Raw genomic sequence first — 25,765 nt, 5'->3', positions numbered from 1 at the left:
GGAAGGGACCCTGACTGCCTTTTGTTTCCAGGGCAATTTCCTAGTGTGATTGGGTAGACCGTCTGCAGAATCAATACGAAGATATATTACTTTTATGTAATAATGCTATTTAGACTAATTAATGGTCTTATAATTCCTAATAATGATTTTATAGAATTCTTGAGGGGATTTAAGTAACTTTAAGCTTCTCCTGAAACTTAAGCATCAAAAACTATGGTGCATGAACTAAACCTAGGTCCTCTCCACATAAGTAGCCAATGTGCAGTTTAGTCCTTATGTGGGTCTACAAGTAAGGGGAGCAGGAGTGTCTCTAACATGGGCATTGTTGCCTGCTTTTCAATCAGTTCCTTCTGGCGTGGCTGTCTTCCCTGACCTAGTGGAAAAGGATGTGTTCAGTCCTGATGCAACTTGATGTGCTGGTGTAGATTGGTGGTGGTGTGTGTGTGTGGTGTGGTGGGGGAAAGTTCGTCCCCTTTCTGAGGAGATGGAAAAAGAAGAAGGGTGGGAGCAGGAGGAGAGGATCAAGGGGGGCTATGATCGGGATGCAAAGTGAATAAATTTTAAAAAGAAAGAAAGAAAAGAAAAGAAATAGAAAGGTTACTAGCCTCAACCAATGATGTTGAATGTGTCTATTTTTACCAAAGCACTATAAAGGGCTCTCTAACAGCATTGCAGATATGTTTTGCCCTTTCTCTTTCCCTCTCCCTTCCTAAACTCTTAAATTACATTCCTAAAGCTAGCCCCCAAGGTCTATTCCTTTATTTGGCCACTGACTCATTCCTGAGAATAAACACCAAAGTCCAACAATCAAAATTTGTAATTTGGCTACACTGCCTAACCTGTCCAATCAAGATTTTGCAACTCATCCTAGTACAGCCTTTGCCTGTTTCCTCCTTAAGAACCCACTCTTGCTAAAACACCTATTTCTGCCTTTGTCCTAGGAAGCCCCCAACACACACGTGCTTATACCATCAGGATAATAAATCTCATCTGTGCTGAGGACTTTGTGTCTGGGTGTGTTCTGCACCAACTCCAAGGACAAACCCTCTGACAGCCTAGGAAATGTCTAATCTCATTAACCCAGAAAGGAAATACTCACTGGCCACTTAGTAATAATGTACAGCATAATTTTCCTCATGAATGTTGAAATATTATAGTAAGTTTTTGTTAATTACCTAATTTTAGACACATGTCCCTGAAACTTAAACTGCACTGCGGAGAACAGGCTTGAGACAGACTTACAACCTAGATAATCATTCACTCTAGGTTGGAAATGAAGAGGTTGTGTCTCAATGCACAGTAGGATAAAATAATCCATAAAATGAAAACAGATAATTAACTGATCATGAAATGAAAGTCAGAGATAAATAACTTATAATTAACTCATGGAACTAAAAGATAGCTTGAAAATATTGGATTAGGCTCAGTCATAATGGAAAGACATATAAGCAGTTTTCTTGTTGTACCACCTTGTAACCTGCTAACCATAAACCTTGTCAATCTTTTTCATGAAAGTTTTGTTCTGAACTAACAATGAACTTTTGGAATGAAGACATATATAAGGAATGTTTAACTAAATATTATTTTTAATAGGAAATATGTAATCTATAATCATGTTGTATTTTTGACTTAATCTGTTTTGTGATTAATTTCTTTTATATTTATGAGGTAATCTTTCTTATTACATAGAAGGCTTTTGTCAAGAAGGTATATAAACCCAAGTACAAATATAAAAGGAGTTGGTTTGGGTACAGAGATGTGAATTGGACTCATCACATGGGTTGGGTCTCTAGAAGCTAACTGAGCTTCACATAATAATCAAAACACAAAATATACCGAACAAAGAAAAAATATTAAAATCTGCAAGGGAAAAAGGCCAAGTAACATTTAATGGGAAACTTATTAGAATCACACCTGACTTCTCAGCAGAGATCACAAAAGCCAGAAGGGCCTGGACAGAGGTACTGCAAACCCTAAGAAACCACAGATGCCAGGCCAGATTGCTATACCCAGTGACACTATCAATATCCACTGATGGATAAAACAAAATATTCCATGACAAAAAAAATTCAAACAGAATCTATCCACAAATTTGGCTCTACAAAAGCTACTAAAAGGAAAACTCCATTTTGGTTGTAAAGGGACAAGTTACAACTAAACCTACACAGGAAATAGATAACTATACCATTGCAGAAACACAAACTCTCTACTGGAACCAAATCAAAGTTAAGAATTTTAAGAGTCACTAGTAATTAATATCTCTCAATATCAATGGCCTTAAATCTCAAATAAAAAGTCACAGACTAACTCAATGGATACATAAACAAGATCTAACATTCTTCTGCATTCAAGAAACACATCTTGGGCTGGAGAGATGGCTCAGCGTTTAGAGGCTAGGCTCACAACCAAAAATATAAGACACACATCTTATCTCTTCAATATAGTACTGGAAATTGTAGCCAGAGCAATAAGACAATAAAAGGAGATCAAGGGGATCCAAATGGGAAAGGGAGAAGTCAAATTATCCCTATTTGCAGATGATATGATAATGTACATAAGTGACCCCCAAAATTCCACCATAGACCTCCTAAAGCTGATAAACATCTTCAGCAAATTGGCTGGATACAAAATTAACTCAAAAAAGTCAGTAGCCTTTCTATATACAAATGACAATTGTGCAGAGGAAGATATTAGGGAAACTACACCCTTCACAATAGCCTCAAGCAATATGAAATATCTAGAAGTAAGTCTAACCAAACAGGTGAAGGAATTGTTTGAAAAAAAATTCATATCTCTGAAGAAAGAGATAGAAGATTGTAGAAATGTAACTTCAGGTATGTCAATAAAATGAATCTTTCACACTTGAAATTTACTGAGTAAATCTTAAGTATCTACATAACAATACAAAAAAAAGTAAAACTACAATGCATCATGTTCATTAAAAAAAAAAAGAAATAGAAGATGACATCAGAAGATGGAATGATCTTCCTTGCTCATGGATCAGGAGAATTAACATAGTAAAAATGGCCATCTTACCAAAAGCAATTTACGGATTCAATGCAATCCCTATCAAAATACCTACACAATATTTTAAAGACATTGAAAGTTCAATTCTCTACTTCATATAGAAAAACAAAAACCCAGAATAGCAAAAACAATCCAGTACAATAAAACATCCTCCAGAGGAATCTCCATACCTGATCTCAAGCTGTACTACAGAGCAACAGTAATTAAAACTGCATGGTATTGGCATAGCAATAGGCTGGTTGATCAATGTAATCAAATCAAAGACCCAGAAATGAATCCACACACATATAGTCACTTGATTTTTGTAAAAGAAACAAAATCTACTCCATGGAAAAAGGATAGCATCTTCAACAAATTGTGCTGGTCTAACTGGATGTCAACATTTAAAAAAATGCAATTAAACCCATATTTGTCACCATGCACAAACTCAAGTCCAAGTGGATTAAAGACCTCAACCTAAAACCAGAGACACTAAATCGATTAGGAGAAAAAGTAGGGAAGAGCCTGGAACACATTGGCACAGGAGATAACTTCCTGAACAGAAAACCAACAGCCCCGGCCTTAAGGACAACAATTACTAAATGGGACCTCATGAGGCTGGGAACTTCTGTAAGGCAGAAGACATTGCCAACAGAACAAAGAGACAGCCTACAGACTGAGAAAAGATCTGATCCTCACCAATCCTTCTTCTGACAAATGTCTAATACCAAAATCTATAAAGAACTCAAGAAATTAAATACCATCAAACCAAGTAACTCAATTAAGGAATGGGGCTCAGAACTAAACAGAGAATTCTCAAAAGAGGAATATCAAATGGTTCACAAACACATAAAGAAATGTTTGATGCTTCTAGTCATCAGGGAAATGCAAATCAAAACAATTCTGAGATTTCATTTTATACCCCTCAAAATGGCTAAGATAAAAAATTTAAGTGATGCCACATGCTGTCGAGGATGTGGAGAAAAAGGAACACTTCTCATTGCTGTTGGGAATGCAAACTTGTGCAACTGCTTTGTAAATCTATCTGGCACTATCTTAGAAAACCAGAAACAGGGCTTCCTCAAGACGCAGCTAATCCACTCCTAGGAATATACCCAGAAGATACTCTAGCACACAACAAGGACATATGCTCTACCATGTTCTTAGTGGCCTTTTTCATAATAGCAGAACCTGGAAATAGCTTAACTGTCTCTCAGTAAAAGAATGGATAAAGACACTGTGGTACATTTACACTATGGAAAACTACTCAGCTATTAAAAGCAAGGAAATCCCAAAATTTGTGCACAGATGGATGGAACTAGAAAGCATCATAATGAGTGAGTTAATCCAGAAGCAAAAAGACTCAAAGAACATATACTCACTTATAATTGGACACTAGCCCAAGGGTCATATCCCATTAAATTCTTCACTTACCACGAAATTGGGATAGAGGTGAGGATATCCTATTGGGTCTCCAGGTGAAAGAAATATGGGAGAATGGGGAACTAGAAGGATCCAGTGGGTCCTAGAAACCTACAAGAAGAACATTATGACAGGCAGATCTGGGCTTAGCGGTTCTGTCCAAACTATGGCACCAACCAAGGACAAAATATGCAGTAAACATTGAACCCCTATCCAGATCTAGCCAAGGAACAGGACATTCTCCACAGTTGAGTGGAGAGTAGGGACTGACTTTCATACGAATTCTGTTGCCCCATATTTGACCACATCCCCTTGATGGGGAGGCCTGGTGGCACTCAGAAGAGGCATAGCAGGCTACCAAGAAGAGATTTTATACCCTATGATCATATAGAGGAGGAGAAGATCCCCCTCACTGATAGACATAGGGGAGAGGAATAGGGGGAAATCATGAGGGAGGGAAGAATGGGAGGATAGACGGGATGGGATAACAATTGAGATGTAATATAAATGAATAGACAAGATGAAATCCAAGGTATCTTTAGAAAAGAAGAAAAAGAGAAAAATAAAAAGGGTTGAAGCCCCTTTCCTTGATCCACTCTCTCTCTCTTCCTCTCTCTCTCTCTCTCTCTCTCTCTCTCTCTCTCTCTCTCTCTCTCTCTCTCTCGTGTGTGTGTGTGTGTGTGTGTGTGTGTGTGTGTGTGTGTGTGTTTCTTTTTCCTTTTTCTTTCTCACCAGGCCTCAAAGAATTAACAAGATCAGAGGCCTTTGCAGTCTGGCAGATCCTGCTGCTACTTTTTGGAGTTCAAAAGCTGCTGTCTCTAGGTAATTATGTTTTATACTCTGCATAGAAAAGTCTGCAGAGTAATTAATACAGACAATTCCATGTTTATCTTCCCAGTTTTTCCTCTGGTATGTCAAAGCTGGACTTTCTCAGGCACCCAAGTTCATAAACGAAACACTTCTATATTGACTCTCAGATATTTATATGATAATGCAAGGCCTCAGTCTTATGCTATTTACAATAGACTTTTCTAGAGCTAAATGGCATTATAAACCAAATGGACCTAACAGATATTTTCAGATCATTTCATTCCATCACAAAAAAAAAAAAAAATCTTTTTTTCAGAAGCACATGGAACTTTCTCCATAATTGACCACATACTTGGACTAAATGCAAATCTCAACACATATAAGAAAACTAAATAAAATGTTTGCAAATCAAATCCAAGAACACATTAAAAGATCATCCATGAAGATCAAGCAGGTATCATAACAGAGATGAAGAGATGGCTCAATATAATTGATAAATATAGTCCTTCATATAAATAAATTGAAAGAGAAATCTAAATGATCATCTAATTAGAGTCATAAAAGGTATAAAAGTTATAGACAAAATCCAAGAACCCTTCACAGAAGCCATGGGGAGACTTATATTAGTGGGACTTACTTCACCATAATAAAACAGTTTGCAGTAAATTTTTAGGCAACATTAACATAGATGGACAGAAGCTAAAAGAACTTCCACAAAAATCAGGAACGAAACAAAGTTTTCCACTCTCTCCATATTTATTCAGTATAATATGTGAAGTCTTAGCTGGAGCGACTGAAGGAGATCAAAATGATACAAATTGGAAAAGATGTGGTAAAAGTATGTTTATTTATAGATGATAGGATAGCATATTTAAGTGACCCTAAAAATTCTACTAGATAACTCTTATAGCTGATGAACACTATCAGCAAGTTTGTTAGATATGAAATTAATTTACAAAAATATGTAGTCCTCCTATATACAAATGACAAAAGGAGTAAGGAAGAATTCAGAGAAACAACAAATTTTATAATTCACTCAAATGACACAAAATCTTTTGAGTAATTTCAACCAACCAAGTGAAATATTTGTGTTATGAAATGTTTAAGATATTGAAGAAAATATCAGAAGACGGAAAGATCTCCCATCTTCATGGATCAGCGGGAATAAACAGTGTAAATGTCCATCCTGGTAAAGGAAATCTATAGGTTCAATGAAAATCCCAACACAGTTCTTCACAGGTCTTGAATGAACTATTTTCAGCTTCAAAGGCAAACACACACACACACACACACACACACACACACACACACACACACACACACACGCACACACGCACGCACACCCCAAAACATAACAAAATACCAGGAGAGCTTAAATAATCCTGACCAATAAAAGAGCAGTAGGAGATGTCACTATCCGTGATTTCAAGATGAAAACAGAGCTATAATAATAAAAACACTAAAGTATTGGTACAGAAAGGTCACAGAGTTCAATGAAAAAAATGAAAAGTAATTTTTGATAAAGAAGCAATGAATATACCATGGAAAAAGGCAGAATGGAGTTCCATAAACTGGATAGCTGCATGTACGATTTAAAGAGATCCAACTTACCAAGTTTCACAAAACAAAAATTCAATTGGATCAATGATCTGAGAATAAAACCATATCCATTGAATGTGATAGAAAAGAAAGTGTCCAAGGCACATGAATTCATTACACAAGAGACTTCATGAGCAGAATACCATTAGCACAGGCACTAAGATCAACAATAATAGCTGGACTTCATGAAACTGAAAAGCTTCTTCAAGGAAAGGACACCAACATTCAGACACAGCAGAAGTCTACAGAAGTGGAAATATAACACATCCAATAGAGGGCTAGTTGCCAAAATGTATAAAGAACTCAAAATATAGAAACATTTTTTTAAGAAAACAAAGTGCCCAATTTAAAAAAGTATACAAGTCTAAAACAAATTCTTAAAAGATGGAATTCAAATGGCAGAGAAACACTTAAAGAAGTGTTCAACATCCTAAGTCTCCAGGGAAATGCAAATCAAAATTAATATGAGATTTCATCTTAACGCCTGTCAGAATGGCTATGATCAATAAAACAAGTGACAATTCATGCAGGCATGATATGAAATAAGGGGAACATTCATTCATTGCTGGTGGAGTGAGAACTTGTACAGCCACTAAATAAATCAGTATGGCATTTTTCAGGAAAATGGAAATTGATCTAACACAAGATCCCCAGCTGTACCAGTCTCCAACATATACCCAAAGGTCATTTCATCCTACTACAGAGATGTTGTAGAAAATTGGATATTAATATTTACAATCACATATCATTATTATGGTGGTTATTATTTTTTTATTTATGGTGGTTATTATTTAGCCAACTACCATATCAATAAAAGACACAGTCACCTGTTAGATTTGTAATATGCTGTAAACTCTAGGACTGGGCAGAAGCAACCCCTATAAGCTATCTTTTTCCTCCCAGGTCTACATCTCATGCCAATTGCTCTAATAATTCCTAGCTCTATCAGGGCTACTTCCCACCCAATACTCTTATAGATACTTGTAAATGCTTTTCATCTGAGCTGTTTTCTCCTTCACCAATCCTAACAATAAATCCCTCACAGCCACTTGGTTCTTCTTTACACTAACCTATGACACTCCTACTTCCTCCTCTCCTCTCCTGTCTCATATCTCTCTTTTATGATCCTCCTGTCTTCCAAGCTGGCAGGTCTTGGCCCTGCCTACCTTGCATCTGCTAAACTCAGATGTAGGCATTTATTCAGGCAATCAGGGATAATTAGGAGGCAGGGTTACACAGTACCATTTTTGTTTTTATCACAGTGACACAAATAAACCTGTAAAAACCTTCAACCTCAATATCTGCTCTTGGTCAAACTTTACAAGTTTTTTTTGTTTTGTTTTGTTTTGTTTTTATGAATGTACTTTGCAAAATCACAAGATGAAGCAAATAATGTTCCCCAAGATCAACATTAGATATTTTTATTATGGTAATTTGAAGAAGATGTCCTTCTTAGTCTCTGTCATTTGAATACTTTGTACCCAGTTGATGGTCTTCTTTGAATATCTTTGATGAGGGGGGCAGTGTGGTCTTGCTGAAGGAAGTACATTAATTGGGGAAGGATTTTAAGTTTCAAAAGACACACACTATTCCAATTAATTTTCCTCTTCCTGTTTGTAGTTTGAGATGTGAGTCTGGAGCTCTACTCCTCTGTATCCAGTTTCCTTGTACACCTCGCTATGCTTTCTTGCTATGATAAATGTTAGCTCTTATCTTTCTGATACTATGAATGCCAAACAAACTCTTTCTTCTGTAAGTTGTCTTGGTCTTGGTCTTTTATTACAACAACAGCAAAGTAACTAGTATAATATTCATAGGCTTAACTTCCACATTTGTATTTGCAGATAGAAATTTCTTATATTTTTAGATAGAATATATGAAAAGTATACAGTATTGATTGCTTTTTACTGTGCTAAAATGTTATGGCAAAACACAGCTTAATGAAGAAAGAGATATTTGAGTTTATGGTTTTACAAGGCATCCATAATGGTGGAGGAGACAGGGCAACAGGATTCCAGAGCAGGAAGCTGAGAGATCACACCATCAACTCCAAATAGAAAGCTGAGAGAACCGATTACAAATGTGACACGATTATGAATTCTCAGAGTCTGTGATCAGTGTCACACTAATCCAGCAGGGAATCAGCTCCCCACAACCTCCATAAACAACACCTATAACTGGAGAACAAGTGTTCTAATACCTAAGACTATGAAGACCACTTCTTATTTAACACAACAATTATGCTATAAAAATTAGTAGATAAAATATGATAAGAATGCTGTTTGACAGTTTATTTATTTCTTTTAAATTCATTTCAAGTCACTAAATGAAGCCTACACTTTCTAGAATATATAATGGTGTGTTAAATCCCCAAACAACCCAGACTGTTGAGAAGATTAATTATTCTTTCCTACAGATGGGTGGTAATGTCTGTTGCTGAAGATAACACACATAAAACTCATCCAACATGGAACAATCTAGCTGGTATCAAACTATAGACTTAACCCCTACTGACTAGTGATAATGATACTGGAAAATAATTTGCCTGCTAACAAAGGTGAAAGATAATTATCAACCAAACTACAAATCCTCCTACCAAAAAAATGAGATATACTGTGGCAATAGTGGCACAAATGTTATGGAGTAATCAAGCATTCCCTGATTGGGTTTAGGCTCACTCCATGAGATAGAAGACATGCCTGGCATTAATAAGGTAGGCATGAAACTCAGACTGGATAGGCTTTGGGCCTAGGAAAGAACAAATATGATTGCTGTGCTATAGAAATACAGCAATAAAATGACTTTCATGACATGGTGCTATACATGCCAGAATAAAAATGTGCTTCAGGAGGAAGTTTGGGAACAAGTGTCTTGTTCTAGGTGATGCCAGAAAAGCTTGAAGTAGATGGAAGTAAATAAAGAGACCTGCAACTGGACACAAATATACAAAGACTGAGAGACTTCAGAGCACTCAGTCCAAAATGAGATGTCTTCCACTCAGAGTTCAGGCAAGTGGAAGACAAAAGTTGCAAGGGCTAGAGGTGATGGGTGACTCTAAGTAAACAGTGTCTTCCACACACAAGAGGACTGATACACCTATGAATGCATATATACTTTGGCAGCACTCACAGGGTTAAATGGATAGAGTTCCAGCACCAAGATGGGAAATTGGACATGAGTTCACACAAAGAATCTAGGCAATTGATACCCAATGGCAAAGCCAAAATTAGTCCCTTCCGTGTTGCTTTCTGGATATATTAAGCACATTTCATGTATACCTCATGCAGAAGAGTAAGTGACCAAGATAAAATGAACCGGTGGTATTTTTGTAAATTTTAAAACTCATTTTACTTTGCTTGGGTGTTTCTGTTTTATTGGTTTGTTGCTTGTGTATTTTGGGTTCTGTTTTTGCAGAAGGTTTTCTTTGTTGGATGTGATTTTCTTGTTTTACTTCTTAATTTGTTTGTTTTCACTTTTGTTTGTTTCTATATTTTTTAAAGAAAAAATAGAAAGGCCATGGAATTGGTCATATGTGGAAATGAGGTGGATCTGTGAAAATTTAGGAGAGAGGAAAATTGTGATCAGAATCTATTGTATGACATTTTTCAATTAGAATAATTAATAACAGTAATAAACAAATTCAGATAGGATTTTAATATTTTTCTTTTAATTTTTAATTTTAAAAATTATACTTATATCATACCTTTCTTCCTTTTTTTTCAATCCGAGCCCTCTCATATACCCCTCCTTGTCAGGTAGGTTTTTATTGAGGTACAATGAGTGCTGGTAGGCATATTGAGTTTACTGGCAGCGTACGATAGAATTTCAGCATAAAATAAGACAATTCGTGTCTGTATCAAATTGAAATTGAAATTTGTGTTTTCTTTACTTCTCTTACCAAAACAGATATACCCTCTTTAAAATAGAAGGAAGCAGCTTTCCCTACTCTATTCTATCTCTTTGTTCAAATAGTCACGTTTCCTTGGTGAACTATAACTTGTTTTCCTGGAAAACTTTGCCCTCTGTCTGGTGCTGACTGTTGTATATGTTTGAAAAATTGTGACGGCATGTTTTTGCTTACTCAGGTGTTATATGAGTTGGATGCAAACTCTCACCAGAAGAAGACTAGAATTTTTAAAGTATGAATGCATTTATAAAAAGAGCATTTGCCTGCATTTTGCTGGATGCTTTGGGTACAAGTTAAATTCATCAGTTTTCCTTCTGTAATGGAACAGTATTCAGACCTAGAAATAGCTACAGGCTTCTTTTCTCTTTCCACTCTAGCCCTTTTGAAAAGAAAGCTTGCTGGTGACAGGACGTGACTGATTGAATGGTTATGAAACATCTACTCTCAGATTGTAATAGGAGAAAAATGGTTTTTAGAAACCTTTTGTCTTTTTAAAATTTAAAATATTTGTGAATTAAAAATGGAATATAATTCTGTCAGGTTTTATAATAAAGGTTACACACCCTCTCACTGCTACCCTCAGTGGTCTCAGGAGGCTCCCTAAAGTTTTAGAGACCTCAAGTCAGGTATAGCCTGGATTTGTGGCTTTGATGCTGAATGGAATTAAAGGACTGGCCAGTATAGCAAAGCAGAAGTGGAAAGAAATTTAATGTAGACTTAAGCTTGTTTGAGATTCTCCGGCAATGTCAGGGAATAAGAAAGAGGCCCTGCCTGAGGCTATATAAATTCAGGCCAGGGTCATTTCTATTTTGACATAAAATATCTATATGTAAAAGGAATATTCAGCCTTTATAGCAAATGCTGTCAATTTTTTGCTCCTTAGTAGACAGAGGGCTTTAATCTTACTCTAGGATGAGAGTCTCTTTTCCCACTTTTGTTCATAAAATTTCCAAGTCTTCCTGTCCAGACTCAATTCAAACTTTCAAATATTGAAGAAATGTGTTATTGAAATGTGTGGCCTATCTAATAACAGTAGAAAATTATGAGGATGCTGAGGCAACTAAGCAATAACTTGGTTCTTTAGACGATACTGAGTGAATAGGGTGCTTGTTTAAATTATAATTTGACTATTGGCTACTTAAAAAAATATAAACTAGTCTTTATCCAGAAAGACTATCTACAATCATATGACACTTTGAAACATAATAATTAGTAATTAAGAATATTCATTTCTTCAGCATTTATTAGTAAAATTAGAAAAAGTTTAGAAAATACAAAGGAAAAACAAATTTCACAAAATTCATTCATTTAAAAAACATCAATGTTCTAATATAAAGAAACTTACATAAAACTGGAACCTAATCCCTGTGTTTAATGTAACAAGGTCATCTTGAAGACATTGTTCTGATCTTAGTGTAGTATTGTGTAATTGACTTAATAGGCACAATTTGATATTTTTTTTTGGACCATTGTTTATGCTTGCTTATCACACTTTTCACTTCTTGAGAAATTGGCTTAGTGAAGCCAAGGTTCATTTAACCATCAGATTGTGTCAAACTCTTTTATTATCTATTTTGTAAGCAACTGATTTCAGGCTTCTTTCTAGTTCTGTATAAAAAGGCTAATTGTTGTGAGCTCCTTGGTGTGTAGATGTCTTTGGTACTACAGAAGTGGAGCTTGATAGCATTGTATATTTGTTATTTTTAAAATAGCATTACCTTTTATTGTTTTGTATTTTTTTAATGCCTTATAACCAGCTTCCTTGTATGATTCTTCAGGAGTAAAGTCCTAAAAAGTTATTAGAAAAATATGTTTTTGAGATGTTGAGATAGACCCATCATACAAGTAAGGCTGGACTCCAGCTATGCTTGACATAATGCCCATTCCTTCTATTCATGTCAGTTATTTCAAATTGGGCCTAAAAGATTTATTGCCATGAATTCCTTGACATATGTTACTTATATTTCACACCCATTCACTCTACACTGCCTACATGGGACTAATGGGACAAATCAATTTTCTTCTTATTATTAACAGTTGAGTATTTGAACTACTAGATGGCTAGTCATCGATGTCTTAAAGAATATTGTTCAAAGACAAAGTGGAGTGTTGCTGGAGTTGAAGTTAGAGTGGCTGTGATAGCCACGATAGCACTTGTCTCTAATTCTAATACTTAGAAAGCTGAAGCAGGTGGATCATGAGTTTTGGATCAACCGAAGCTTCATGGGAGACCCTGTTCCAAACCAAAGAGATGAAATTTCTTATACCAGTCCTTCTAAAAGTAACTAAAAGCCAAATATTTATGGGTTATACAGGAAATGTGCTTATGCTCAGTAGTATGTTACTAACATTATATTCTAGCTTTGATTCCTGCTTATACTCTGTTCATATTTGTTTTAGCCATAGACTTATTTTACCTGAAGATTTAGGTGATAGGAAAAGAATGAGAAAATGGAACAGATAGGCCTCTCCAGAAAGAATAAATATATATCCCACTGCTCTGCTCTCTATTTAAAGAATAAATTAGAAACTTGTCAGTAATATATCTGGAGAAAAAGGCCAAAGTCCTGGAAGGAGGAACTTGTCTACTGTAGAAACATTTACTATTTTTTTAGGTGACCTTGACAAATAGACTTGGAACTGAGACAGTAGTGAGCAGGTATCACACAATGGCAGGGTTGCTCAGTTAGTGGATTTCTTGTCGTTTATTTAAAACTTACACTCATGTCAAGATCTCAATATGGCTTTGGAGGTGGGATCTGTATATCTCTTTGTCCTTCACTCCAATGAGGTCACACTGTGTAAATCTACCTTTTCTGCTTTCCACAAAAACAAACAGATATCAATACTATACAATGTACGTTGCTATCAGGATTTTATAGAGAATTTTAAGAAATTGCATGTTGCTCAGTACTTTATTATAAAACACTGTCTGTGTTAACTGATTTCTTTATGTTATTACACATGTAAGTTGGGCTGGGCTCATTGCTCATGTTTGGAAGCTTATATATATATTTTTTTCTTACTATATTCTGTTTTCAATTTATAGTGATTCTATCATTACAAAATTCCTTGTAAAGCAGAGTACATATAACCTGGGGGTTAGGGTAGACTTAAGAGGAATAAATGGAACTGAATGAGAGAGAGAGAGAGAGAGAGAGAGAGAGAGAGAGAGAGAGAGAGAGAGAGAGAGAACACAAATAGTTGTATAGTTGTACTGGTTGGGGGAGGCTATTATTTGAGAGAATTTCAGGGAAGGGAAAACATATACACCAAATATATTGTATAAAAATTAGAAATATATTAAGCACATACACATTTTAGTTTCATTCACTTAATGTTTCTGCTAAAATGGCAGTTATTGATATTGTAACTAATTTAATTATTATTATGTGTAGATGAACTTATGGAGTGGGGATCCACAGTACATGTGTAGAAGACAGAGGACAACATATAATTGCCAAATGGTCGTACAATGAAAAGGAAGTCAGTTTTATATATATAGTAATTTCTAAAATATCCGATTATTTTTTCTGTAATTACTATGAATGATATTTTTTCCTAACACTACAGGTAATGATTTTTTAATCTGTAATTTATTTCTATTTTGAGTACTCTAATTGATGAATTTAGAGTGTGGTGAACATTTCCTGAACACTTAGTATTTTACTTCAAAATGGAATTTAAACACATCGAGAACATTCTGTATTATACTTTGACATTTATATATATAGGCTTAATTTCATAAGTACAGGATAATCAAACAAAATTATTCTTTTATGAGTAGGTCAGGCTACATTTGGCAATTTAAGCTCTCTGACATGCATCCAATTACATATTTCTATGTCCTGATACCTAAGTCTTTTTGCCTGTGATCATCCATAGTTCTTGAAGCCCTGAATCCATGCTTCATTTAAACTCTCCTTTATAGCCCACAGGCACAAGGCAGCTGGATTTTGTACAAGTAAAGTGCCTGCTGATGTCAATTGCAGTTTGACTGCCTGAGGGCTGCAGCATCCAGCCTCAAGTCATTTATTATAAATATTTTTGACACATCAGATTCATACACACTCTGCTCCAGCTGAAAAGATAAATAGTTTAGACTTTCCCTGGCTACTACATGTCTCAAAGGAAACTAACTTCCTAAAGTGATCATTCCACAAAAATCGACAAGAACTTTATTATGGGCCCCCAAACCAAAATATTCAGTACAAAGTTGTTTTCCTATTGAGGAAATATTAGTCATGAGAAATTTTTTTGCTAATGAGGGTGTAGATGAAGTGACAGGGAGAAATTTAATGTACTTTGATAATCAAATTGACAACATCTGTATTTTGTGATGATTCATATAAAAAAAGCAAAAATATATCATTCGAAGTCACACACAAGCTTTACTTGCATTTGGTTCAAGGCTTCCTCCTTTTTAAAATTTCTTCTAAAGTATGTTAAAATGTATTTCTAATTGTGAATTTTTTTTTTATAATTTATGCTCTGAATGAAGAGGAAATTCCTCTGTGTTTTGTGTATTTTGTTTTCCAATTTGTTTTAGGAAAATCAGGAATTGTTTGAGGGCAAATTACTTACATATTTATTTCAAAGGGAGACTAATTATGCAAAAGGCTTTTGAAATAATTCACTTTTTATTTAGTGACAAAACCTTAATTATCTAAAGTGTTCACTTTGTATGTTTATGGATTGGTTATTTTGCTTTGTGTAATTCTCAATGAAAATAATGTCAAAAATGTAACATCATTTAAAAAATTAATGAAAATATTTCCTTTCCAAACATTTTTTAAATTTTTTATTAATTTATCCTTGTTACATCTCAATGGTTATCCCATCCCTTGTATCCTCCCATTCTTCCCTCTCTCCCATTTTCTCCTTATGCCCCTCCCCTATGACTGTTCCTGAGGGGAATTTCCTCCCCCTGTATATGCTCATAGGGTATCAAGTCTCTTCTTGGTAACCTGCTATCCTTCCTCTGAGTGCCACCTGGTCTCCTCCTCCAGGGGACATGGTCAAATATGAGGCACCAGAGTTCGTGTGAAAGTCATACCCCACTTTCTACTCAACTGTGGAGAATGTTCTGCCCATTGGCTAGATCTGGGTAGGGGTTTAAAGTTTACCGCCTGTATTGTCCTTGGCTGGTGCCTTAGTTTGAGCAGGACCCCTGGGCCCAAATATGCCTAAAATAATGTTCTACTTGTAGGTTTCTAGGACCCTCTTGATCCTTCTACTTTTCAAACATTTTAAGATAGATAAAAACCTATGTTATCAAGGCTTATTAAGGTAGAATATTCTTTTGTCTTCATTCTCCTTATAAGATTATTTTAGATAAGGAATGTTCCTTTCATGTTTATTAATTACATATAAATGTATATCATATATAAACTATATATATGTGTATATGTATATATATATTCACAGGTATAATTGTGCATAGGCATCTAAATACATATCTCCAAATGCAATACTCAATTACTTAAGACTAACATTGTATTTTCACATACGAAGTACAATTAGATACAAAAAGAACATTTTCTCACTGTGGAAATTTTCTGCAAAGTGCTTGTTTCTGTGAGTGGCAGGAATCCAGAAATAATTCTGTGGCTACTTATGGTTAATGAGTCATGACAAATCTAAACAAGCAAATCGTTCAGTAGCATCAGATTTGACCGTTCCAGGCTCTATATTCCAAAAGCCCAATTATTGGAGCAATTAAGCAAAAAATGTAGTCAAACTGACTGCCTGGTATGGTGAAACCTGTCATTGGAATGAATAATAATATTTTAAATTTGAATTGGCTTTTTTTCCGGTCAAAAGTTGACACAACATAGGCTGTCAACATCTGTTTATTTTCTTAACATGATTCTAAGCAAATAGTCAAATTAAATAAATTATTTTAAAGTTCATATTATTTTAATAAGATTTTAAACTAAATATCTAGAGCAAACATATATGAAAATTTGATGCCAGAACTTGTGTGTATATATATATAAAAAGAACATATGTGATTAAGGATATAATACTTCATAGGCCCATTTTGTGTTAGGGACTGTTAAAGTCTGTTTCCATATTAATTCTCAAAGTAACTAAGTGGCATTAATACCATTATAGTCTCTATTAATAATATGAAAAATAAAAGGAGATAAAAATGTAAGAAAGTGTTTATTCTTGGAGGAGAAAGGATAAAAGTGGTCATATAATTCCAAAGTCTACATTGCATAATTACACCATAGAATCTTACATAAAAATTACTCAGCATGAACAATGTATTTAGTCAGCACACTGGAAGAAGGTAAAACTCAAATTTGTTGCTAGATAAAAATAATTAGTTAATTCAATAACAATAGTAAGTTTGTAATTGTGTTTATATAAACCAAAACTCTGTTGCATTTAACTCAACTGGTTAGACATTGACTTTCCCTTTGTGTTCATCCAAAAAGACTTTATTGAGGAAAGCGGCAAGTCCCAAGCAGATCAGTGTGGTACAAGGGGAAACAAGCACAGTCTGTAGACTTTATCGGTGTCATAGATTGTTTTCAATAGCATGGTCCTAAGAGTTATGATGAAACACAACAATCAATCATTCTGACAACTCAGCTTCACCTTTGACCAGAAACCCACCGGCATTCCAAAAGATATCTCCGAAGCACCAGCAAGTATTCATTTCATAGTCTCCTTACAATAGCATTAAGCATTTTACAGCAAATATTAGTTGACAGCACTTTCCATGCCCGAGCCTCATGAGAATTTGCATGCTTTCCTATCTCTTTCCCAAAGGCCTAGCTAGAAGGACCTTTTGGTGCATTGTGGGGGTGGAAAGCATTTTTTCACTTATCAAGAAGATTCAGTTAACTATTTGTGATGGATATAGATGTATAGCACTCGTTTCAATTTCCTTCCACCTGTTCTCCTGAGAGGAGACCCACTAAATCCAAGTACATATGGAACGGTGCTGTCTGTTTAAATCCATGCAACAGTTATGTAAAACAATAATGGCATTTTCAACATTTACGTTCTTTCTCTTCTTTGTTTACAAATGTCTTTATTGCCACCAAAAATAAAATTGTCAATAGAGTTCAATTTTCCATTCCACATTTCTTTGTCAATTAGAAAGCTTGATGTATTATTTCTTATGTTATGTATCTGTGTTCAAAGAGGTCCGATGTCACTGTCTCTCTCATTTCTCACTATTTACATGCTTTGGTTATTTTGCTTGCTTGCCTTTGAGTAAGTATGTCTTATCTACTAACCTTCCTGGGCAGGGGAAGCTGTACTTCTCATCATTTTAAAACATTTCTAATCTTTCACTTTTTAAACAAAACTATTAGTATTATTTTCATTTTTGAATATATAAATATAAAAACTAGTTATTTGATTAATTCTATAAAATCATGGTACCAACTGATAGGAGTTCAATAATGAAATACTTTTATGATTTATTTACATGTTTGAATTGCATTCCTTCCTAACAATTTGAAGGATTAAAACAACCAAAGGAGATGGAATCGAAAAGTATTGGAACTATTATATATTATATGTGACTGTTATTTCACATAAAGCATTATGTGGAGATAGAACAGACACAGGATCCCTGGCCAACTCATACTTCTGAAAGGAGAGAAAAAGAGAGGGACAGTAGGAGAGATGGATAGAGGGAGGGAAGGGGCTTGATCCACATGAGTAGATAGGATATACACACTAACAACTAATAGTTAGACAAAAATTAGTTAAGTGGGAAATTATATTTTAAAATCAATTATGACCCCACAAAAATAGATATGGAAAACAAAAGGTCTTAGAATAATAAGTGGAAATTTTAGTGGGCTTTTTCTCTGATAAAGTAGTAGGAAGCGAAATATTTTTAGAATTATCATGTAGATTTAAAGACTTTATGTAATAAATTAGAAATACAGGTAAAACTTTAATAATTAAATGAATATTTTGTAATCTTTATAAATGAATTGTGAAATAACTCACATTCAAAAGCTGACAAATTGTTTCAGGTAACCACATCTATTTTTGCTAAAAAACAAAACAAAACAAAAACAAACTAAAAACAAACAAACAAAAACTTTTGCTTAACTAATTGTTTAGTAACTCAATAATTTGTCAAAAATAAATTTTTAGACATCACTATAAATTCCAAAGTTTTTCAAGTTTTATAATATTTTTGTAATTTGTATTACTGTGTTTTATCTTGTATCCAGCTCACTGCTTTATGTACTGTGTATACATTAGCAAATTAAGGAAGTCCCTGGATTTGTAGCTCAGCAATGTTGTTATAGCAGTGGCTTCAGGGAAAAACAGAGTAAAAGCCTCATTCCAAAAGCAAAGCATGCCAGTGCTGAGAAGCATGTACTGCAACTGTCTTCATGCACCTAGTCAAAGCTGCCTTGCTTTTCACTGCATAAAGAGTCCTTAAGGCATTTTATTTTGACAGAAGCTCATACCTAGTCCTCTGGGTCTTCTTGGCTATGTGCTGTTGGCTCAATCCCACCCAGGCTTTAAAAAATATTCCTAAATTCATGAAGAGCCAAAAAAAAAATAAATCTAATAATTACCTGACTCATAAATCAATTGTATCAGTTATTTTTTCCTGTTGCTGTGATTAAAACTTGACTAAAGCAACCTGAGGGAGATCTTATTTTGATTCAGACTTTCAGGCATCAATCCATCAGCAGGGAAGTTGGAGCAATGGGTGTAAAGCAGGTGACCATGCGTAGTCTGTAGTCAGGAAGCAGAGAGAGATAGGATCTCATGTTCAGCTTGCTTCCTTCTTTTTACTATCTCTTTGTCCACTGCCCATGGGATGATGCCACTCACATTCAAAGCTGGTCGTTTTGGCTCAGTTTAACTTTTCCTTGAACACTCTTGTGGTGGTCCTAAATCCAATAAAGTTGACAATGAAGATTAGCTGCCACAAGCAATTTTCTAAATCGAAGGCGATTCATCACATTTAACTTGACCAAATGAAGGTAAGCAAATTCACCAAGTCTCTCCATTTCATAAAATATGTCTCACAGATTAAAAACCAGCACAAAATCCCGAAGTCTTTCTAAGTGTGTGACACGTCTATGATTTCTATTTGTTTCTCCTGTAGTGTTTTTATGCCGAAACTTTCTAATGATTTTTTTACTGTTGTTTTTTCACCACTACACAATAACCTAAAACAAAGAGTACTATGTTAGGAAAATAACACTGTTTGGGTTTTTCATGTTTATCTATACAATACATATGCAAAACATAAAGTGAGCATTTATGTGGGTGGTCGCATGACCAATGAAGAGATGACTTCCAGATGCAAAGGGAACTCTTCTACATGAAATTCTAGTCTAAGATCATGGCAGTAAGAATCCTTTTAGGAACACATCTGGTCCCCAGTATTACAGATTCTGTCTCCAGCTACACTGTATCTTACCATGACCCCTTATTCCTGCTACATGGATATGAAGAAATTTTCATCTTCCTTCCTTTTTCTTTTGTTCGTATTTCTTGTTATCTTTTTATTCTCTACACCAATTTGTCTAGTTTTAGTTTAGTACTTAACCATTTGATAGAGAATAAATAAGTAGATAAATAAATAAACAAAAGACTCTTCTGGATTTAAATTCCTCGGAAAATATGTTCTACTTGCTTATATATATATAAGGCTTTATTTAAATGATTATAAGTGGTGGCAAGGTGTGATGCTTAGAGGAAAAAAAAGCCTCTAGATTAGACTTTCCCTGTTACCCTCTGGGTTATAACAAAATATATACTACCTTCTTCTGGCAAATGCACATATGTATTCATATAACTTTTTGTATTCACATATGAAATGAATATAAAATTAAAATCTCTGAATGGTGATTCACCAAAATTTGTATTTCTTTGAGGTAAACTGAATGTGTAAACATTCATATGTTAGTCATATAAACTTTGTCTAGACACTGTCTTATTCAGTGTAACAGAACAGTATTTCTGTCATCAGTGACCCACAACTAACATCAGATTTATATTAGTAGTGGAGTGTGTGGCCTGTGAATATTGACAGAGAGGGATATACAAATTCACAACTGCTGTAAAGAGCTGTCCACTGATCATTGATGAGGTCCATCTAAACTGCTATGTCAGGACCTCTGTGCACATCTGACCTCTTTGTTTTCAATGTTTTGAATCTATCTTCCATCTTCATCCATTCTCTTCAGTATATAAATATGTATAAAAACAAATACCAGTATTCTTAAATATTTCCCATCATAGTTATCTATTATCTACTGCTTCTAAGTCACTACTTCTTGTCTTCTTAATCATATTTTTAATATTTATTTTTAAAATTTCTACTCTCAATTTATTTTATGGTAGCATCTATTTCTACATGTGACAAATAATCTGCCAACACTGGTCATGTATGATCTCCTATCTTCTGTGTGTTGAGCTTTTACAATGAGTTATGTTTAGGTAATAGCAAAGCTTATTTGTGGAAGTAAATTTTTACTACCATACTTGATAGAATTTCTTTTTGCCTTGAACAAATGTACGAGTTTTGCGTTGGGAACACTTGATACATATAAGAGATTAAAGTCATCATGTTACATATTTCTTTGAATTAACTGGTAAAAAATTCGTACATCATTTACATTTTGGAAAATATTTTTAATGATTACTCATTATTTTACCATGATTTCCATACCCACTCCTACACTAGAGGACCTTTAGTTTGTTCTTTCTGATAGTATAAGGAAAGGGTCTTATCAATACATGGACAACTTTACCAGCTTGAAAAACATTATCAAGGCTTATACAGTGCATTCTGAACTCTTGTTAACTTATTAAGAAGCATTTTATTAATTCTGCAATTTCTCTGTGTTTTGTTTCTTTTTTTTTTTTAATGCAATGGACCTATTGCCTCACAGTGTTTGCCCATATTTCCTTTTATTTAGTACTTTATTCCATAAACCATTCCCCTGTTTACAACCTTCATGTAGTATATCTTCTTACCTTGCCCCAAGATAGATCCATCTCTCTCTCTCTCTCTCTCTCTCTCTGTTGTGTGTTTGTGTGTGTGTATGTAATTAGCTATTGCCCATGAACACACTGTAAAAACTTATTTTGCACTAATTGTCTGCCTTTTTCAAGGGTCAGAGAGAGAAACTTTTTAGAAAGCTCTCTAATATCTTTGATGATATTAATTCTCAGTTTCTTCTTTGTTCATTCATCTTTAGCCAAAAAACATTCCTTGGGTGGCATAATCATATTGAAAATATTATCATCATCATCGAAGGATCCAACATAGTGGGCAACGCTCTCAAATGGCATCTGAAAGGCAGAACAGCAGTGATTGTAGAGCAACTGACTTGACAACACACCATGGTGTACACCCCAAAATGCCAGTATCTGTGCTTTCTAGGTGAGAGGAGAACCGATGGTGAGGGAAGAAATAGGTACAATCTCAGGTCACCTGGTTGATCCTGGGAAATGTTCTTGGTTAATCTGCTCACCCAGTGAAGTCTCAGCTTCTGGCCACCCTCACATTCTCAGGATCCCATGGATACCTTTTGGGTACCAGGAGCACTGGGCACCAACCTCAGGGCTCCTGACACCCAGGTTTCACAGAAACAGCACCAGCAATCTCCTCAAAACTCAACTGGTCTCCCTAAGGAGACTGGCCAGAACTCTGAGCTCACAGGCTCTCCAAAATGGCTGTCCACAATGAGCATGATCTCTGAGTACAATGGGTGGCCAGCTGGAGTTTACTAACTTTGGAGCAAGAAGGCCAGTAATGGAGCTGTTGACTCAAGGACTTCCTCTGTCTAGAGGAGGGCCCCTGGGCTTTGGAGGAGAGCAGTAGGCCCTCAGGATCATACATCTGAGGAGAGCAGCCAGTCTAAGAGCATACCCATCAATATGGGGAGGGATCCTACAGGAACATCCAGCATCCTACTGAGGGGTCTTCCTGCACCTGAAAACTGCAGCAGGTACCCGGAATTGCCAGCCAGCACCAGAGATAACCAGATGGCTAAATGCCCACATTAAAACATATTCCATAAAAGCCAGAGCAACATAGCATCTCCAGAACACACGGCAATCAGCCCTGGGTAACTTAGCAAAACTGAAACACAAGAAAATGACTTTAAAGCTATGATAATGAAGATGATTAACTTCCATTAAAGAAAAAACTAATAAAACCTTAAAGAAATACAGAAAGATACAGTAAAAACAGATTGAGACCCTAAGAGTAGAAATGAACAAATCACTCAAAGAAACACAGTAAAATACACACAAACTCATGAAGGATTATTTGAACCAATTGTTTTAAGAAATATAGGAAAATACAAACAGGAGAATGAAGTTGATAAAAGAGTTCAAGATCTAAAGGTAGAAAAAGAAACAACAAGGAAAGCACAAACTGAAGGAGTGTTAAATCTAAAAGAAAGAAAATGTTAAATCTAAAAAATTTCTGACACAAAACATCCAAGAACTCAAGGACACTATGAAAAGATGATACCTAAAAATAATAGGAATAGAAGAAAGGGAAGATTCTGGCTTCTAAGCATCAGAAACTATTTTCAATAAAATCATAGAAAAAAATCCCCAACCTAAAGAAAGAGATGTCTATAAACATACAAGGGGCCTACAGAACACCAAATAAATTAGATCAGAAAATAAAATCCTCTTCCACATAATAATCAAAATACTAAATTTATAGAACAAAGAAAGAATATTAAAACCTGCAAAGGAAACAGGCCAAAAACATATAACGGCAAAGCTATCAGAATCACACTTGACATGTCAGCAGAGAACATCAAAGCCAGAATGGCTGGAGAGATAGATGTCTTGAAAACACTAAAAGGCCACAGATGGCAATACAGACTACTATATCCAACAAAACTTCCAATCACTATAGATGGAGAAAAGAAGATATTCCATGACAGAACCAAATTTAAACAATATCTATTCACAAACAAGCCCTATAGAATATAGTAAAAGGAAAATTCCCACCCAAAGAAGTTAACCATGTACAAAAAAACAAAAACAAAACAAAACAAAAAAACTTCACTACAACAAAATCAAAGGAAGACAAGCACACAAACAGTTTACCACAACCAACATCAAAATGAAAGGAACTAACAGTCACTGGTCATTAATATCTCTCAACATCAGTGCACTTAATTCCCCAATTAAAAAGCGCACTCTATTGGAATGGATGGGTAAACACAGTTCATCTTTCTGATGCATACAAGAAACACACCTCAGCCACAAAGATAGACATTACTAGAGAAAAAGAGCCTGAATAAAAGATTTCCAAGCCACTGGACTCAAGAAGCAAGCTGAAGTAGTCATTCAAAACAAATTATTCAAAAGTGACTTGGAAGGACACTTCATACTCATCAAAGGAAAATTCTACCAAGAAACATTTCAATCCTGAAAATCCATGCCCCAAATCCGGTGGCACCCACACTTGTAAAAGAACCATTAATAATCTTAAACCAAACCTAAATCATTAAACATTAATAGTGGGAGGCTTAAACACCCTACTCTCACCAAAGGACAGGTTAATGAAACAGAAACTAAACAGAGAAATAATGAAATTAAGAAATGTCATGAATCACGGGGACCTAAGAGACAGCTATAGAACTTTTCATCCAAACACAAAAGAATATACTTTCTTCTAAGCACCTCATAGAACCTTATCCAACATTAGCAGTATAGTCCATCACAAAGCAAGCCTCAACAGATACAAGGAGATTGAAATCATCCATTGTATCTTCTCAGACTCCAGGACCTAAAGCTGGACATCAGCAAAAGCAGAAAAGAAAGCCTGGCTAAGGGTTCGTCTATCTTGTTGACTTTCTCGAAGAACTATCTTGGTTTCTTGTTGATTCAAATTGTTCTCTTTGTAATTTATATATTTCAGTTCTGAATTTGATTACTTCCAGCCATATACTCCTCTTGATTATGTCTGCTTCTTACTTTGCTATGTCTTTCAGGCATGCCACTAAGTTGCTTGTATGAGATGTATCCAATTTCTTTATTAAGGCCTTTAGTGCTATGAACTTTCCTCTTCACACTGCTTTTATTGTGTCACATAAGTTTTGGTATGTTGTGCACTCATTTTCATTGAACTTTAGGAAATCTTTAATTTCTTCTTCTTTTTTTTTTATTTGTGTCCTGATCCGGTTGGCATTGAATAGAGAATTGTTCAGTTTCCATGCATTTGTAGGCTTTCTTTTAATTAAAATTTAAAAAGAAAATCTCAACATCATTATATCAAGTGTTTAAGTGGTCTCTTTCTTACCTCCTACATGACTTGACCTGTTTCACTACTGAAAAAGCTGTTCTCTGAGAGCCAAATTAAATGTTGCTACTCTTTTAAAAACTCCAATGGCTTCTTCTTACTGACAGTTAATCTTAGCATCAGCTTGGAAGTCTTAATATTCATTGCTCATGCTCTCTCCAATTATGCCAAATATAAAATGCATTCTTAGTAGAACTTTAACTTTTCAATATATATTGAATATATATTAAACTAAATCCTTTTAAACTTGGAAAATAATGCTTACTTGGTTGTAGAAATTTTGCATTGTCTGTGAGACTGTTCATCCTCTCTTCACTGATGGTATATCGACTAAAATACCTTGAGATTACTATTACAATTATTTAGTCTGATTCAATAAAACTCTCACTTCTCTTATGTAAGAAAATACACTCCAAACTCAAGAGTGGAGCCAGGCATGACATTTGTAATCAGATGATTGTGTTAGCATTGTTACTGGGAGTTAATTTTTAGAAGACTTGTGTATGTGGAGAGAGGAATGGGAATATGTCTGAGATTAGGACATTATTTCAACAATTCATGTAAAAGCTAATATATAATGAATAAAATTATTTATAAAAGAATAAAAAGATCCATTATTTCCATCTAACTGTATTGATTTTTATTAAAACATAGGAAAGAACTGAGTAGAATTGTTGTGGAATTTTAAAATAACCTGATACAAACAAAATTAATAAACTAAGGCATTGTCACTTCTG

This window comes from Acomys russatus, chromosome 2 (assembly GCF_903995435.1).
Source record: "Acomys russatus chromosome 2, mAcoRus1.1, whole genome shotgun sequence".
Classification (NCBI taxonomy): Eukaryota; Metazoa; Chordata; class Mammalia; order Rodentia; family Muridae; genus Acomys; species Acomys russatus.
This window is presented reverse-complemented; position numbering follows the sequence as displayed.